A 16,645-nucleotide genomic window follows, 5' to 3' on the forward strand; every position below is an offset into this window, starting at 1 on the left:
ATCCTTACGTCATAGGCTAACTAACTACTAACGTAACAAGAGACACCTACATGAAAACGCAACAAGACACCTATCCAAAGTACAATGACCACACACATTTATAGTTAAAATACTAACACACACAAATTAGTAACATGCAGGGTTAAATGTAAGAAAAAGAAGAAATATGAACTCACCCTGCTTGCGACAAAGCAACGCCCCAAGGTATATAATTGTTATTGTTATACATTTGGTTGTTTTAACATTAATTTAGGCAGTCTCTCAGGAGTCCAACTTACCAGACAGACACACACTCCTATTGTTCACTATGTAATCTATTGAAGATTTTGAATAAACAGGTACTTCTTTACCTTTCTGTATTGGGCCCGAGTGTATATCTGCCAGCCAGTGATGTACCTGAACGCGTTCAATGAACGATCGTTCATGAACGCGTTCATATTTTGGGCGAACATGAACTGAACGTACTGTATTTCCGCTAGATGAACGTAATTGAGAACGCGTTAATTCTCAGCGCTGTATAACGGCGTTCAAAACTGCGTTCATTCTCAGCACTGTATTATAACGGCGTTCAAAAGTGTGCCAGATTTCATATGCCTTTCAGCCGAAAACCCAGTTAAAACACACCGTAAACAGGCTTCAAAATAATGCGGAAAACCACCCAATCTGGCAACAGCAAGCTGCCTGTGACGCGTACGCGCCTGTCACCCCTGGCTGTCGCACTAAAATATAAATATACTAAATATATCAGACTCCTCACAACAAACAATGTGGGACCGCGGAACCGGCGAGCATTGAATGAATGAATTCATTAGTATGGACGAAGCCGAGAGCAGCTGCAGCAGCACTCGCTCAGAGTGAGACTCTACGGCAGGGGTGGGGAACCTCCGGCCTCCGGCCGTATACGGCCCGCGAGACAATTTGGTACGGCCCTCGAGGTAATTTATAAACACACGCAAAAAATAAAAAAATGAAAGAAATCTAGACCGCAAAAAAATTAAACAAGCGAGTGCCTGTTTTTCCTTGCCAAGGTCAGGGTCCTTGAACACAACACGAGCCTAACGTGTCATCACGTGGTATATGTCTCGACTGACAGGGGTGCAGTTCTGACGGAGAGCACCAGAACGCCACTCAAGCACTTCAGAAATTGCAGTACCGATAAGTCCATACACATGCCGCAGTTTCTGCGTGTCTGTGTCTTTAGTTGAAAGCCCAGTGGCGATCTGCTCATCTGTCATACAGTCAATAACTGTGTTGTTATCATTAGCATCTGGTTAGCTAGCTATGCTAACGAATATAAGAAGCTTTGTCTACAACCAGTGAGGTAAAGGCACATCTTTATATGATCATTATAGTTATAAAAAAAAACAAGAGAATAAAGTAAACAGGTATAAAATACTATATGACAGTTATTAATAAAGAAGAATACAGTTTGAAAGGGTAGTGATTTGTCAAATATCCATAAATTAAAAGAAAATCTGCTTACAGTTGTGTTTGGGTGTTGAGAGATGTGTCCATAGATCTCCTAATGTTGCTCTCAAAGTGCAACAAATCTTCCCAGGGGAGCACGCCCCCCGGACCCCCCTATAGGAGGTTAGGTCCCCCCCACTTAAATCATGTTCACATGGATAGGAAACTAAATACATTTGCACACATCTTGTGTCCATATCTTTCTGTGTTGGTGGTCACGCTCCACCCTGCACGTGCATGCATACGCGAGTCATGGTGAGATATCTGGATTAAGAGGTTGCTTTTTCTTTGCACAGAATGAAATGAATGAGTTGTGATTTTAGTTTTTTTAAGCAGAGGTCAATAACTTGTACGGCCCTCTGAGGATATTGTAAACATTGAAATGGCCCATTAACATCGTACAGGAGACAAATAATAGCTTGCAGCAACGTATTGAAAAAATAACTATGAACTATAAATTAGTTCATGAACTTTAGTTCAACATTTTGAATTATGAACTATGAACTGAACTAGTTCATTTTAAAATGTGTGAACTGTGAACTGAACTAGTTCATGTAGAAAGTGAACTTTCCCAACACTGCTGCCAGCATTGTTCAAACTCCTTTGAAAACTGCAACCGCTCTCCCGGTGTCACGAGATCACGTCGGGGTCATTCCAAATGTTATGCTGGATTCGTTATTCTCGCGTCCAGGTAAGAAGCTTAAAAAGGAGACTAAATGGAGTCTCTGAGAAGGTTCAAAATTGGTACTTTAATTAATAAAAAGCGCGGTAATGTTACAAGCAGGATATTGTTCAGTCAGGAGAGAAAGTCTGCAGCATTCCTCTCCCTGTGCTGGCCGTGCAGAAGAGACCTTCCAAGCATTCGTCTCTCCCGCTTGCTGGCTGTTCGCTCCTCCACATTTTACATTCATTGCTTACTTCCACATGCCTTTTCTCCTCCTTATCTCTTTCATAACTTTATATGTAATACATGTTAACGGCGTCAATAGCCACTTTAATGATACTAATGGACGGTAGTCCCGGATGTCGTCATGACGGATTTTCAGAATAAAAGCTTGGTATTGAGAACTTCCGGGTTTTTCCAGAATAAAATAGCATTTAAACTGACTGTATGTTTAAGGTACATTATGCCATAAAACATTGATTTTAATTTCTAACAGTAGGTAAGTCTGAGAAACCAGCTCGAGATCGGCAGAATTTGAAAATACACAACCGGAGAAAATCTGCCACTTCCTTACAGAGTCCCTCCTCCAACACACACGAACGCGCACATGACCAATGAGGGCACGAGATAAGTTTGTGCCCCGATGGAAGGCTGACAGGCAGGTAGGCCATCCAGTTATTTTAGCCGGGCCGGCTAAAATAATTGGTCGTGCTTTTTACAGAATTACGGCTTCCACAGATGAATTTTGTTATGGATTTTTTGTCAAAGCACTTCAGATATTCATTGCTATCGGGATGTTAAGAGCATTCCATGGAATATAACAAAAAGTGTATCTCGAGCCGGTTTCTCAAAATTACCTACCCCACCTTCAATGTTTAAATCCTCAGACCTCTCCCCCGCGGGACCGTGCATAATCATAACCTCTGCAGCCCATTAATCTGCTGCTGTGCGCGCCACATTCGAAATGGCTGGGGTGAAGCTCTCTAGCGGAGAATACAGCATTTTCAATAACACTTCCTCAAGAGCGAAATCCAACGTCTGGAGCAGGGGCGTCGCCTGGACCTGGAAACATTCGGGGCTTAGCCCACAGTGGCGGTGCTACAGTCAAATGTTCTCCTGCAAGACTCTCCACACGCACATACACAATTGCGCCATCTGGTGTCACACACGTGTGCCTGCATTAGCTTTGTTACGGCAATGGATTGTGGGAGATTCTCAAAGCACGTGAGGATCTCTTGAGGGTAAGGTGCCTGTATTATCTCGGTGGACAAAATGTATGTTTTTATTTTATAAGGACAATAACGTACTGTTGTGTTTGTTTAGTTTAATGTTAATTTTGTAATGCTCACAGTCACAGCAACATGTTTTCTGTGTGATTGGCTATTTGTTTTATATGATTTATCAACGTGATCATCAATAGCTGATCTGAGCACCAGACCCCAGCTCACGTGTCCTTTTATGCTGTCCATTGAGATGCAGCTATGTGAGTTTTGTACACCAGTTTATTTATGTTTCATGTTTCACATTGCTCCACATGATGCCTTGACTACAAAGATGATGTTTCTACGCTTCTTCCTCTGCGTCACAGTTTTGGGAATATCAAGATCATTGCACAAGGCCTTGGTCTTGTCATAGACCTCATGTGCTTTCTCGTTACTTTGGTAATTTTTCAGTGTGTTCTCAACTGCTGTTTTGTAATCTACTGCCTGCACCAAGTCAGGTGTTTCTTTCTGCAGGTATTTGTGCAGGCCCTGAGTGGTTGAGAGCAGTGTCTGGAAGCCCTGAGTGGTTGAGAGCAGTGTCTGGAACATGACAGCATGTAGATGGTACTGCATGTTCAAAGCTTGCTTTCCAGTCCCTTTGCTAGAGGGGCTGAAAGGCTCCCTAAAGTCTTGATCAAAGCAGGGAGGTTGTTGACATGCCCAGCGAACGAGTTGTTTGTCCCCTACCTCTAGCTGTTTCTGAAATGTTTGTAATCTCTGATGGTGGACAAGAGATGTGGAGAAGAAAGAGTACACTGGTCTGAGTAAAAGTCTGGGAAAGATAGATGTGAGAAGGTCAATTACTTACCACTGCACTTTAATCTCAGTGTTAAAATGTCTTCTATTACTTACAGGACTACTAGATTTGCTAATAATGGTTGGGGGTTTTTACACTCCAGGAGATCAACGCAGGTATGTGAGTTTTGTACACCAGTTTGTATAAGTTTAATGTTTCACACTGCTTGTGAAAAATATACTACCACTATACGATCACTGATGTTTTGTTGTTGACTGGACACTTATTTTGTAAAAGAGATAGCATGAGAGGATCTCTTAAGCAATGCAGCTCCTTTTTATATGCTGTCCATTGAAATGCAGGAAAGTAATCACCAGGTCTGAGTGATCTGTTGCCGAGGGGACACTACACCGGAGTTACATAAGCAGAGATAAAGTGCTATTTTGGGGGGAACTCACCTCCTCTGGGGTCCTCCAGGTAGGGCTGGGCGATTTGGCCTACAAATAAAATCTCGATTTTTTTCTAACTAATGGACAATTTTCGATTTAAACGTGTTTTTTTTCTAAATAAACCAGAACAAGGCAACATTTCAATACATATTTTCTTTAATAACACAATAAAAATAAATGAGATTACCAAGTAGTCTAGGCCTATGTGAACAAATCAGTTGTTCAAGAATAAAAAAAATAAAATAAAAACAGCACCACGGCACTTGGCTGTCATTAATGTGCAAAGATTTTTTTTAAATCAAACTGAAAAAAAAATCTCTTGTAGGCCATCCCTGAAAAAACTTGTAAAATGAAATACAACAAATAATAAATAATGATAATGAAATGAATAATAAAAAAATACCCTCAAACAAAATAACATCCCTTTAACTTTCTAGGAAGTTGTCTTTCTACAGACCTTACACAGAACAGTTGTGTGTTCTATGTATGACCGCTTGTACCCGAACCACTTCCATACAACTGAAGTAGCACCTTTTTTAGGAATGAGTTCTTCATCTGTGTTCGTGGACATTTTTATGGTACATCTGTCGGTGAAGCGGTGAATGTGATTGTAGTAGGCTATGTGACTACCCGATCTGCAGCTCAGTACAGTACATGCGCACAGTGTTATACATTAAAATCAATGTTTTTGATGGCATAAAGTACCTTAAACATACCGTCAGTCTAAATGCTGTTTTATACTGAAAAACCAGAAGTTCTCGTGCGCAGTTGTTAAGCTTTTATTCTGAAAATCCTTCATCTCCGGTTAGCATTTAGCATGTGGCTAATATACCATTTACTATAGAGGTGAATTTAGTAGCGATATGACAGCGATATGACACGTGTATAGACGTCGAGATATTATTATTGCTGAATATTAAATGAAGGTACAGTTTATTTGAATACGTTTGTTTACAGACGTGGGTAGCATGAGACAACAACCGGAACTACCAGAAATGAAACCAGCCGTGAAGTTGTTCCTGTCTTGAGTATTGATTACAGCGTTCAAAACCATATTAAATGAAAAGTCGTGAAAGAGATAAGGAGGAGAAAAGGCGTGTTTAGTTATATATGTAATGTACAATGTCTGAGTCCTCTGTTATGCTCAACAACGAACACAGCATAACAACAGCAGATCGGGGAGTCACAGGCAATGTGGCTGAGTTTTGTGCGCGTTCTGGAAAGTGAGAGAGTAAGCTACTACGGAGTCCCTTAAAGCAAAACAAATCTGCGGAGTCTAGAAATGTTTTAAAATTGCGATTTTTCGGTTCAGCCATTTCACAAACCGTAGGAAAGTAAAAATGCAAATTAATCGTGAAAACCGAAAAAATCGCCCAGCCAGTTAAAAGCATCAATCTTGTGCACTTTGAGAGCAACATCAAGAGATATGGATACATCTCTCAACACCCAGATGTCAAAAAGAAATCAAAGAATCAGAATCAGAAACGGGTTTATTATTTAAAAACACTTCATTTTCCAATTAAATCATAAACGATGTCAAATTATTAGAAGTTGTTCATAATCAGATTAAACAGAAAAAAGGGATGGAAGGAGGAAATAATAATCCCTCATCTGATGATCTCTTTTGCTGGCCAAACATGCTGGATGGAAAGCAGTGATGTCTCACTTGCCTTGGCCCTGTATCTGCAGTCCCTACATCAGTCATGTTACCCATTGACTCTTGTCTGTTCTGGTGTTCCTGTTCATTGTTGTTCATTGTCGTTCTTGTCTGTTGTATCTCCTTCTTGTGTGTCCCTTTCTCCTGTTCTCCTTTCTCCATCCTCTACTCCGTTTGGCTCATCTGTGATGACTGTGGGTAAACACAAACAAGTATGTAAGTCAATCAGTTTCCAGCTCTGTCAAATAAATGAATTTCAAGATACACACATTTGTCTTCATTAAAATGAGTGTCACCACACTGTCACAAAATGTAATACTAACCAATTGAAAATAGTTACATGTACATTGGAAACCTCTTGTAGATATCACTGTTAGAGTAGGTATCTGCCCATAGGACAGAATCATTCCTATACAAATGCAGTTTGAGTAATTCACTTAATATATTCACTTAAAACTTTAATATAGTCATTTTCCCTTAATACTCTAATATAGTCATCTTTCTGCATTCAACACTAAGGAAAGCTGTACAATTTGACATGATGAGGAAAAAAGGCCTCCGACAATGCAGATAATTTTTTGATCATATCAATTTTAAGATGGGGGTCAAGGCTTAATATTTGGGAGCATAGTGTCCCTTGCCCCCTTTCAGGAGCCCCACTGGATTGGCTTTGATCTGAAATATGTGTATAACAAGCTTGTTAGCTGGCTGTCCATCTCATAATGGTCACATAGAAACTAGCTGTCAATAGGAAATATCAATCAGAAGAATTATATTTTCATGCAAAATCTGTCACAAAATGAGGTTGCACATTTAAATGCAGGTGTTGTTATGGCAACGTCAGTGGCCAGAGAGCCACATTTACTGCTGCAAATACGTTCAAACATGCTGTTAGCAGTAGCAGTGGCAACCATGCCACCATTTCAGCTGACTTTTTCTCAGAAATACCGTCACATAACATCCATATATATTTCAGTGCTAGGTTGATGCTTAGCTAAGCTAACTATGAAACACTTTAACTGGCAGGACTCAGGATCAACTACTACTGTAAGGTAGCTTCTAGCTTCATGTCGAACACAGACAGTAAGTCAACATTTCCCAGAGAGCTTTCTTTGAAATCACCAAGTAACGCTAAAAAACACAACATTTAGATTGTATGACAAAGTGTTTATTTAATATATCTGGCTAGCTATAGCTACTTCCTAACGGTTTAGCTTACCCGCGCGATTCAAAGTAACGTCAATGTAGCTATAATTTATGCTTTGCTTACATGTTGACATAACTTGTAAGTTTACTGACAGGTACATACCTTGTTCACCTGGCTCAGGTGGTGGCTCTGGGGTTGTTGTGTGAGCCACCACACGTCCGGGGCTGACAGTTTAAAGTTTAAACATTGTCACAGAGGAGAGGTACGTACCTGTCAGCCAAAAAAACACGTTTATTTCCATGCAACTCTCTGATTGGTCTGGTGGCGTCGTCTTGCCTCTGTGTTGCATTCACTGAACATGGGAAATTACATTTCTACCGTCCGTCCTATAGGTAAAGTAGGTTAATGTATTATATTATTGAGGGAGAATTTGTCCGGGGCTAAAGAAAAAGTACCCCAGGCGACGCCCCTGGTCTGGAGGCTTCTGGTTCCTAGATGGAGAAAATAACCAACATCCCACGCTTTTTGAGACAAATATGCAACTGCGTGTGTTAATAATTGCACGTTTTCACTGCTCATATATATGCGGGTGCGGGTCGGGTTGCGGATATTGTGCCGACGGGTCGGGTCGGGTTGCGGAACTAATTGGCAATATCTGCGGGTAGCGGGGTGGGTTCGGTATTGCACGTCGCGGGTGCGGGGCGGGAGCGGGTCTTGAAAATCAGACCCGTGCAGGACAGACTCTGTGATTGGATGTTGGATGTTGAAGTTTACGCTGAGTGACAAACAGCATTTTGAAATGGAATGAAACCCATCGACGGCACACTATTCAAAACAGGAATCGAACGTCTCCTACCCCCCCCCCCCTTAGGTCACAGGCTCCTCCAACAGTGCAACACAATAAAACAGATAAGCAGAACAAATAGTGCAAGTCAATACAAAAAGAAAAATAGTAAAATAGTAAAAAGTGAAATAGTGCAATAAGAGTCTATACAAGTGATTGGAATATATGATATATTAGACAAATCATTTCCAAGTAGCAGCCAGATGAATGTTATGGATGTTATTTCAAAGTTCAGGTGTTTAATAGTCTTATGGCCTTTGGGATGAAACTGTCCCTGAGTCTGGTGGTTTTAGTCCGGATGTAAGATAAGATAAGATGGTACTTTATTGATCCCAATTTGAGACATTGTTTTTGTTGCAGCAGCATAACATTTTTACAATAAAACAAAACCACAAATAAACAAGAAATAGAAATAAAAGAAAAGAAAATAGAAAATAAACGGGGTTAAAAAGCTGTCAAGTTTACAGTGTTAACAAAATAAAATATACTGCTGTTTCTGGTTTAGTTTACGACGGATATATTTAGTTATTGTTTTGATATTTGTAACACAAAAGCGATGGAAAAACCCACAGCAACACAGAAAAGATGGTCTTAACTTGAGTAGTTAATAAAAAACAATAATATCAAAACAAATTATTACTACTAACTTTATTGTGAAATTAAAACAGAACAATTATTACAATGCATTCATGTGATGACTTTCAAAGAGTAAAGCAAGCACTGCTGAATAAAGTATGATTTATCTTTTACGAAACGTTTTTTTTCATATGGAATGCAGTTGGAGGTCAACCAATCACAGAGCTTGAGGCAACGCGGAACAATAGCTGAGGATTCTGGGTAGTGTAGTGTCTTCGGCCATCCTAAACTGAACAAATATTTGTTTCTCCGAATTGAAGGGGAAAATTACAAAAGCATTGTACACAATTTAAACCAACCAATGTTGTGTAATCAACAAGGATCATCTGGTGTTTGTTAGTTGATGAGTAGTGCAGATAGCACTGTAAAATCAATCGACAGTAAAGAGAATACTTACTTCCGGGGTAAAATCCTGCGTTATCCAATGGGAATGGACGCTCACATTGCTCTCCGTAATACAATAAAGGGGACATGATCAAATCGGAATATAATGTTCTTTTAAAAAACGTTAACTAAAGGGAACAATCTATTTGACACAGCTGAAGCTCTGGCCTTCCTTAAAAACAAACTAATGTAATACAAATCCCAGTTGTATTACCCACAATGCACTGTTTTTTGAGACCAAAAATTCGTAACTAATGCACCATAATACATTCTGACGAAAAATTAAAATTATTATGAATACAAATAAAATAAAAGAAGCCTCCCGTGAGTTACTACAAGCTATAAAGTAGATTTTAAAAACGTTTTATAGAATAAAAGCTCACTGCAGGATGTGGTAGAAATGCGTGTGTACACCACGACAAAGGAGCCTCATTCACTTTACATTGGGGTTGTTTGCGTGGTGCAGACACGTAAATGTAACAAAGTTCGTGACTCCACCACGCAATGCGGTGTTAAGGAGTCGTGGTGGAGTCACGCATTCTGGTGAGATCAGGTTGAACTCACGGTAGAAATGCCCTTATTACTATCTTAACTGCACAGACAAGATATACGATTTAAAGCTGAGACTCCACAGATTCCACACATGTAATGACCTCGAATTCCTGGAGCTATCAGCCAGAAAAGAGAAAGTATACAACATCCGGTTTCAAAAATATTACAATAATTACGTCTTACCTTTTTTGATTTGTGATCAAAAGTTGTGTTCAACGGAATAAAAACGCAGCTCAAGGTTAATCCAATGTCTTTGTGTCACGTAGAAATTACTGATAATCCATCATCATATTTATGGCAATATACTGGGTATAAAGTTTTGCCGTCCAGGCTTGTACTTTCAGATATGTTTCGTTTGCTTCTCTATTACGTCCGCAATGGTAATGTTTATGTCGATTTGGGAACTGCCCATCGATTCTATTGGATGTAATGGTTAAGAAAAAGGTGTAAATCACCCAAATCGACCAATGGATTCCAGAGATATGGTCCTGCCAGCCAGCTTAAGTACATTACGCAGGAAACTTTACTTATTGTTTACAACGTAAGGAAGCAGGAATTGTAGGACCCAAAGCGCATGGAGCACAGAGCGGACAGCAGATAACGGAATTGCAGTTTTACTGCTTATAGATTATCAGAACATTTCAAAGGGGACACAGCCACATTGGATATTAATTTATGTATTAACTACATCATCGTTTTTATCGTTTTAATGCCATTGAAGACCAGTTTAGACCAGACAAAGAGGAAGGTGAGCCATGTTAGCCTAGCACATTAGCGCTAGCACCACTTGTTTTGATGTACGTTGTTGTTGATAACGTCGCGAGTTTGTATCTTTCAGTGTTAAGGTGGGCACCGTTAGATTCTGTGTCTTTACGATGTGTTGGATGTGCAGCTAGGATAAGTAATAAGGGAGCTAGGAGTGATTTTCGGTGCAGTAATAGGTTAGCATTTTTCGCTCGGGGCTAATTCAGAGGCTCACTGTAAGAGGATAACAGAGTAGGCCTATGTTTTATTTTAATTTTTTTCACAACAGTTGTATTTGGATGTAATGAATACCTATAGTGATAATTCAAAGTAATAAAATGATTTTTACAGTGAAAAAGTTCAAATGGAACTGATGGTTCCCAAATTACCCAGAGGTGAGTCCGCTTGGACTTTATTTGTCTAAACCTCTCTAAAAAGGTCAAATTGCACTTGTTTTGCATCAATCTTGATACAGGGTACTTATTATATGTTATAGTTTGGATTCCTAAAGCTTTTAGTCTACTAGCCCATCATTCGAGGGTGGTTTTCACTATAAGTAATGGGTTTTAGGCGGACATTAGAATTTACATGTTTTTATTGTGTTCCATCTGAATTTACTTTAAAATAAAAACATCTATATTGATTCTGACACTTCTACATCCAACTCACAGTAACCTTGCTTTGAGAGAAAAGATTATTAATTTACCCCTTTTAGAAGTGAAGATATAGTCTTTGTTGTGTTAGTGGCATTTTCGAGCCTGAAACCTGAAAAACAGGCTCAGGGCTTAAGAGGTTAAAGTAGAGACACTACATACTGATATACACCTGAACACAGGGGCGGACTGGCCATTGGGAATACCGGGAGTTTTCCCGGTGGGCCGGAGTGCCAAAAAAAAAAAAGTTTATAAAAAAAAAAAAAAAAGCTTGCGTTGCATTTGAAAAACCAGTAATCTGATTACAGTTACTTTCGTAAACCTGAAGTGAATACATTTTGGATTACTTATTGGAATTATTGGTGGAAAGATTTCCTCACAACATTTAATATTCATTACTAAAGGTACAGCCGAATCATCACAGCGCACAAAACCGCGCAGATGGACCAAAAAGGGGAGCGTTTGAAAAAATGTGCTGGTACGCTCAGTGAAACAATAACAACGTAACATGGAGGAACAAAAGTCTGCATTTAAATTGTGTGTGTGTGTGTGTGTAGAGGTGTGTGTGGTTAAAACACATCAGCCACACCGCTCTTTAGCCTTTCTAATGATTCTGAAGGTAAACACAGTGAAGGCGGTGCGTGAAAGGCGGTGCGTGAAAGGCGGTGCGTGTAAATGCACTGCACGCTTCTCTTGTCAGAGGCTGAGTTAACCCTCCCGCTGCCTCCTGGCGCTGCAGAGATGTCATGAAGTGAAGGAGGTGTTCCTTCTATAAAGCAGCTGTGGGCAGCAGATACTGTGAGAGTCACAGACATGAATACATAGATCAAGGCAGACTGGTGCACACACTCTCCTGTTTTGCCAATCCGGTGCTTAAACAAATATAGCTCTACACCCCTGGCCGAAATGTCCTTAAAATGAAGTCCGAGTTCGACATTTTAATTCATGTCCTGCCAACACTGGCAGGACAGAAGGCGACACGCCCTTTCTAAGCCATGTCACATCCCAAGCTGCATGTCCGGTGTACTCTCCAAGTAGAAGTCCACACTCCAAATAGGTCTGGTCGGGGACTTGAACCGGCGACCCTACGGCTCACAGTCCAAGCCCCTACTGACTGCCATAGATTTAGTCCCTAATTTTGCTCTCAAAATGGACTAGATTGATGCATTTAACTTCAAAATTAAAAAAAAAATCTTCCGGGGGAGCTTGCCCCTGGACCCCCCTAGAGGAGGTGAGGTCCACCACCTGCCCACACTCCCTGTTACATTTGTTCACCCACATTGAGGATGCTTCCTACATATGTTTTAATCCATGTATCAAGTCAGGCAAATTGGGTCAAAATGTTATTGCATCAATGATCTGTTAACATTAAAATCACTAAATATATGCCCTAACTATTTTGCTCTAGGCAACTCAAGGGCTCAGGTAATGTGATTACTATATGAATAATTGTCCAAAATAACATTAAATGCAGGGTTTTTTGTTAAGTAACATACTTTCGTCGCCGGCCGGCCGATACATGCCGCGCATTAAGTGGGCCTGTCTGTCAAATAATCCCCGGGCCACTTTTTCCCCCCAGTTCTCCCCTGCATGAACATCAGCAGGAGAGGACTCTTTAAAGTAGAGACACTACATTCCTGTCCACTCCAAGTAGGGAATGAGTCCTTACCCCAAGTGAAGGAGTTCAAGTATCTCGGGGTCTTGTTCTCGAGTGAGGGAACAATGGAGCGTGAGACGGGCCGGAGAATCGGAGCAGCGGGAGCGGTACTGCAGTCGCTTTACCACACCATTGTGACGAAAAGGGAGCTGAGCCAGAAGGCAGAGCTCTCTGTCTACCGGGCCGTTCCTACCCTCACCTATGGTCATGAAGGATGGGTCATGACCGAAAGAACGAGATCGCGGATACAAGCGGCCGAGATGGGTTTTCTCCGCAGGGTGGCTGGTGTCTCCCTTAGGGATAAGGTGAGAAGTTCGGTCATCAGGGAGGGACTCGGAGTTGAGCCGCTCCTCCTTCGCGTCGAAAGGAGCCAGTTGAGGTGGTTCGGGCACCTAGTTAGGATGCCACCTGGGTGCCTCCCTATGGAGGTGTTCCAGGCACGTCCAGCTGGGAAGAGACCGAGGGGTAGACCTAGGACCAGGTGGAGGGATTATATCTCTTCGCTGGCCTGGGAGCTATTAGGAGATATAAATGTTAATTAGGCCGCATTTCCAAATCTCCTCACGTCCCTACACGAGCCATTATCTTACAGGAAGGAAACCCAGAACCTACAAGTAACCGTTTAACAATAATCCACTTTAATGGTAATATACAATGCAATACAATCAAGTACAATCAATACAGTACAAATTACATACAGTTCTGTGGGATCCCACATTTACCTGATACTCACGTGAGCCAGCCAGCCAGCCAGCCAGCCAGCCAGCCAGCCAGTCAGAGAAGAAAGAGACCGAACACAGCGGGGTTTCTGTCTATATCCCTCGCTGACCCAAGGAGGAGTTATCTGCGCCTCCCTTCCAGACCAGTGATTGGCTGCCCAAATTATCATCAACACCCCACATCTTAAGTCCCCAATCCCAGTGGCTCAGCTTCCTTATCACAGGGATCTGAGATGACTGTATGTCAACTCCACACCTTCCCCCTCTTCCTTTGTCCTCACAAAACCAAATGTTCCCAGGCTCCAAACACAGTTCACAGTTTTCTCACCCAAATCATTTTCCCTTTTTAAGCATCTTGATAGTTTACTAACCTGAATACATACAAATATTTCTTTACAATTCCCTCTTTTGCACTCTTAAAAAAGAGAGTGCAATTTACACAAGGCACTTGCAAAAAACTGCATCCTTGTCTGCTGAGTCTCCATACTTTTTATTCTCAGTGTCCACAGTGAAGGGCACTCCGTCCAGGCTCTCGTTGCAGATGACGCAGCGGAAGCAACCGGGGCGGTAAGACTTCCCCAGGGCCTGCCGGCCTGCATGTCCATGATTAGATGTCCACCTGCGTTGCACTTGTCTGCAGACTGCTGGAACCCAGAGTACAGAAAGTCCTCTTCACAGAAAACCCTTCCTGCGTCATAGTAGAACGCCTTCCCTCTCAGCCTTCGACTACAGGCGCTGCAGGTGAAGCAGCTGTCATGGTAGAGGCTGCCCATAGCTTGGCAGGCCTGGCTGGCTCCATACACCGTCTTGTTGCACTTAACCCACACTCCTGTTTCAGCGGAGAGTGGAGTCCCCTGTGCCGTCCTGGCTTGCCGTGTCTTTGTCCCCTCTGATCTGCTGACGGCGGCTTCTGAGTCGATGCTGAATAGATGTCCTCCCGATCTTCCTTCTCCGGTCCGATGATGATGCCTCCCAGTCGACCTCCATGATGAGAGCCCGATCCGTCCTGATGTCGTCTAGGGTCCTCGCAGGTGTTTTCCCCCGCCGCACACTGGCTCCGCACAGTGGTACCAGTTGTCCCCCTTTCCTTGTAGGCGGACGGCACGGGATGTCCTCTGGGTCACTCGGTCGGGGCCGGAGAGCCTGGGGTTGACAGTCAGCCTCCTGCGTCTCGGGTCCCTCTTTCGGCGTCCGCAACCTGTGTGGAGAAATCTGATACAAATCCCTCAAGCCTACGCTCCGGGCTCTGGGGCCCTCGGCTGTTTAACCCACCAGTGCGTGGCAACTTGGAGCCTGTTGGTGGGGTATCTTAAAACAACAGATGTGTGTGCACAGGTTTTCTAAATTAATTGTGCTGCTTCAGAATCTTGGACTGTGCCCACTAAATAAGAACCCCAACATCTTTAGGTAAATTAAAATAACATATTTCAATAGCTCTGAATTTCTGACAAGCATCTGTATTTATTTTTAAATGAAATCCCTGAGATCCCATTAAAAATCTAAAAATATGATTTGAACTGCTAATGTTTCTGGTAAAGAAACACACTAATCTTATGGATTCAAAAACAACCAAAATCACAATACTAACAAAGTGAATGGCTTCCTGGTGATACTGCTTCTACCCGTCAGTGCTTAGATATTATCCCACTGAAAAAATGAATACAGAATTCCCACCAACTGTCATCAAATGTCTTTCTAAATGTAGATGAAATGTATATCCCCATAATGACCTAAACAATAAAGTCTATGGCTTTTACTTCTTTACCAGACTAGTTACATGATGTTGTCCAAATCACATTGTGTCTCATTACATTACTATGTTTTAGCTTAACTGTAAATATGTTCTTTCTACATTTCAAACCTCAGTTACTTTAATACCTGTTGAAACATTAGTTGACACATTACTCACCGGTCAGCCTCTCCAGTATTTCATTCTGGACTTACATCTCTCTGGTAGCCCCTTGGCCACTGATTCTCTACCTGTGTTACCTGCTATAACTCAATCAATACTAGAGACATGTCAACATTCACCAAACAGCCTCTTATCCCCAAATATGGAGCAGGTCAATTCTAAAACTGTCAATCAATGGTCAGATTGAACAATGGAGTTGGGCAGCAGGTTCCTTTCAGTCCCTAAATGAAAAATGTACATTGTAAAGTTTACACTCCCCCTTTTTTACACATTCTCTCATGTGTAAACAAAAACCTGTATGGGAAGAAAACCTTCAGGTCATAATGGATTATAAGACAATACCAAACATTTTCCCAGTAAACACTTGAGAGTGTTTCTCTCCATCATTCAGTCCTAAAAGAAACAGAATTCCAAATTTCCTAGTTTGAGTTTCACATTCTGCAAACAGCCACCTCCTGTGGGAGTGAAACATCATGAAGCAGATTAGATACGGTTTCCCCTTTTGTGCAATGTTAGGAAACCTCTCATTTCACACATTATTATCACACAAAAATAATGTGTTAGTCCAAAACATGCTTGATTAGTCATCGTTTCAAATCACGCAGTTGCACTGATCAGGTGCAGACATACACTCACTCACACTCACACTGTCAGGTTGTAAAGTCAGGTTTGGTCAGGTTCACCGCAGAGTCAGTCATTGACAGTGCCTTCCCAAGTTATCCTGTCTGTCAGGGTCAAAGGTCAGTTGGTCTCCGTCTTTTTGGCCATGTGTTGTGCTCTGCAGAGATTTTGATGTTCCAGCACAGGCCAGCATCCTCCGTCTATACAAATCTGTATATATGGAGCACCATCATTTATTAATTCACAATTACAACTATAATGTTCAAGATATCTCCAACCCCTCCTTGCTGTTTCCCACATTCCCTGAAAAGTGTCTAGCCAAAAAAATGTCACTTCCTTATTGTACTATTACTATTACTGCAATTCATTTACACCTAATTAGTATTAAAATGACTAATAGATCTATTTCAGAAACATGTGTACCTCACTATCTTGTGTCAAAACATTACTAGGATCTGTAAAGCTCTGCTATTTATTCCATAACTCATTCTATCAATTTATCTTCAATTCTGGTGCACTTAAAGAACAATGTTACCCTCTT

At 41.4% G+C, this 16,645-nt stretch overlaps 1 long non-coding RNA gene across 1 annotated transcript; it reads right to left on the reverse strand.

Moving 5' to 3' along the window:
• Positions 1-6,050: 6,050 nt before the first annotated feature.
• On the reverse strand, positions 6,051-7,648 carry LOC139434854 (uncharacterized). Its single transcript, XR_011644160.1, has 2 exons — positions 7,545-7,648; positions 6,051-6,427 (listed from the first exon to the last, which is right to left on the reverse strand). It is a non-coding gene; the product is annotated as an uncharacterized lncRNA (long non-coding RNA).
• Between the last annotated feature and the right edge of the window lie 8,997 nt (positions 7,649-16,645).

Source organism: Pseudochaenichthys georgianus, chromosome 1 (assembly GCF_902827115.2).
Source record: "Pseudochaenichthys georgianus chromosome 1, fPseGeo1.2, whole genome shotgun sequence".
Taxonomy (NCBI): domain Eukaryota; kingdom Metazoa; phylum Chordata; class Actinopteri; order Perciformes; family Channichthyidae; genus Pseudochaenichthys; species Pseudochaenichthys georgianus.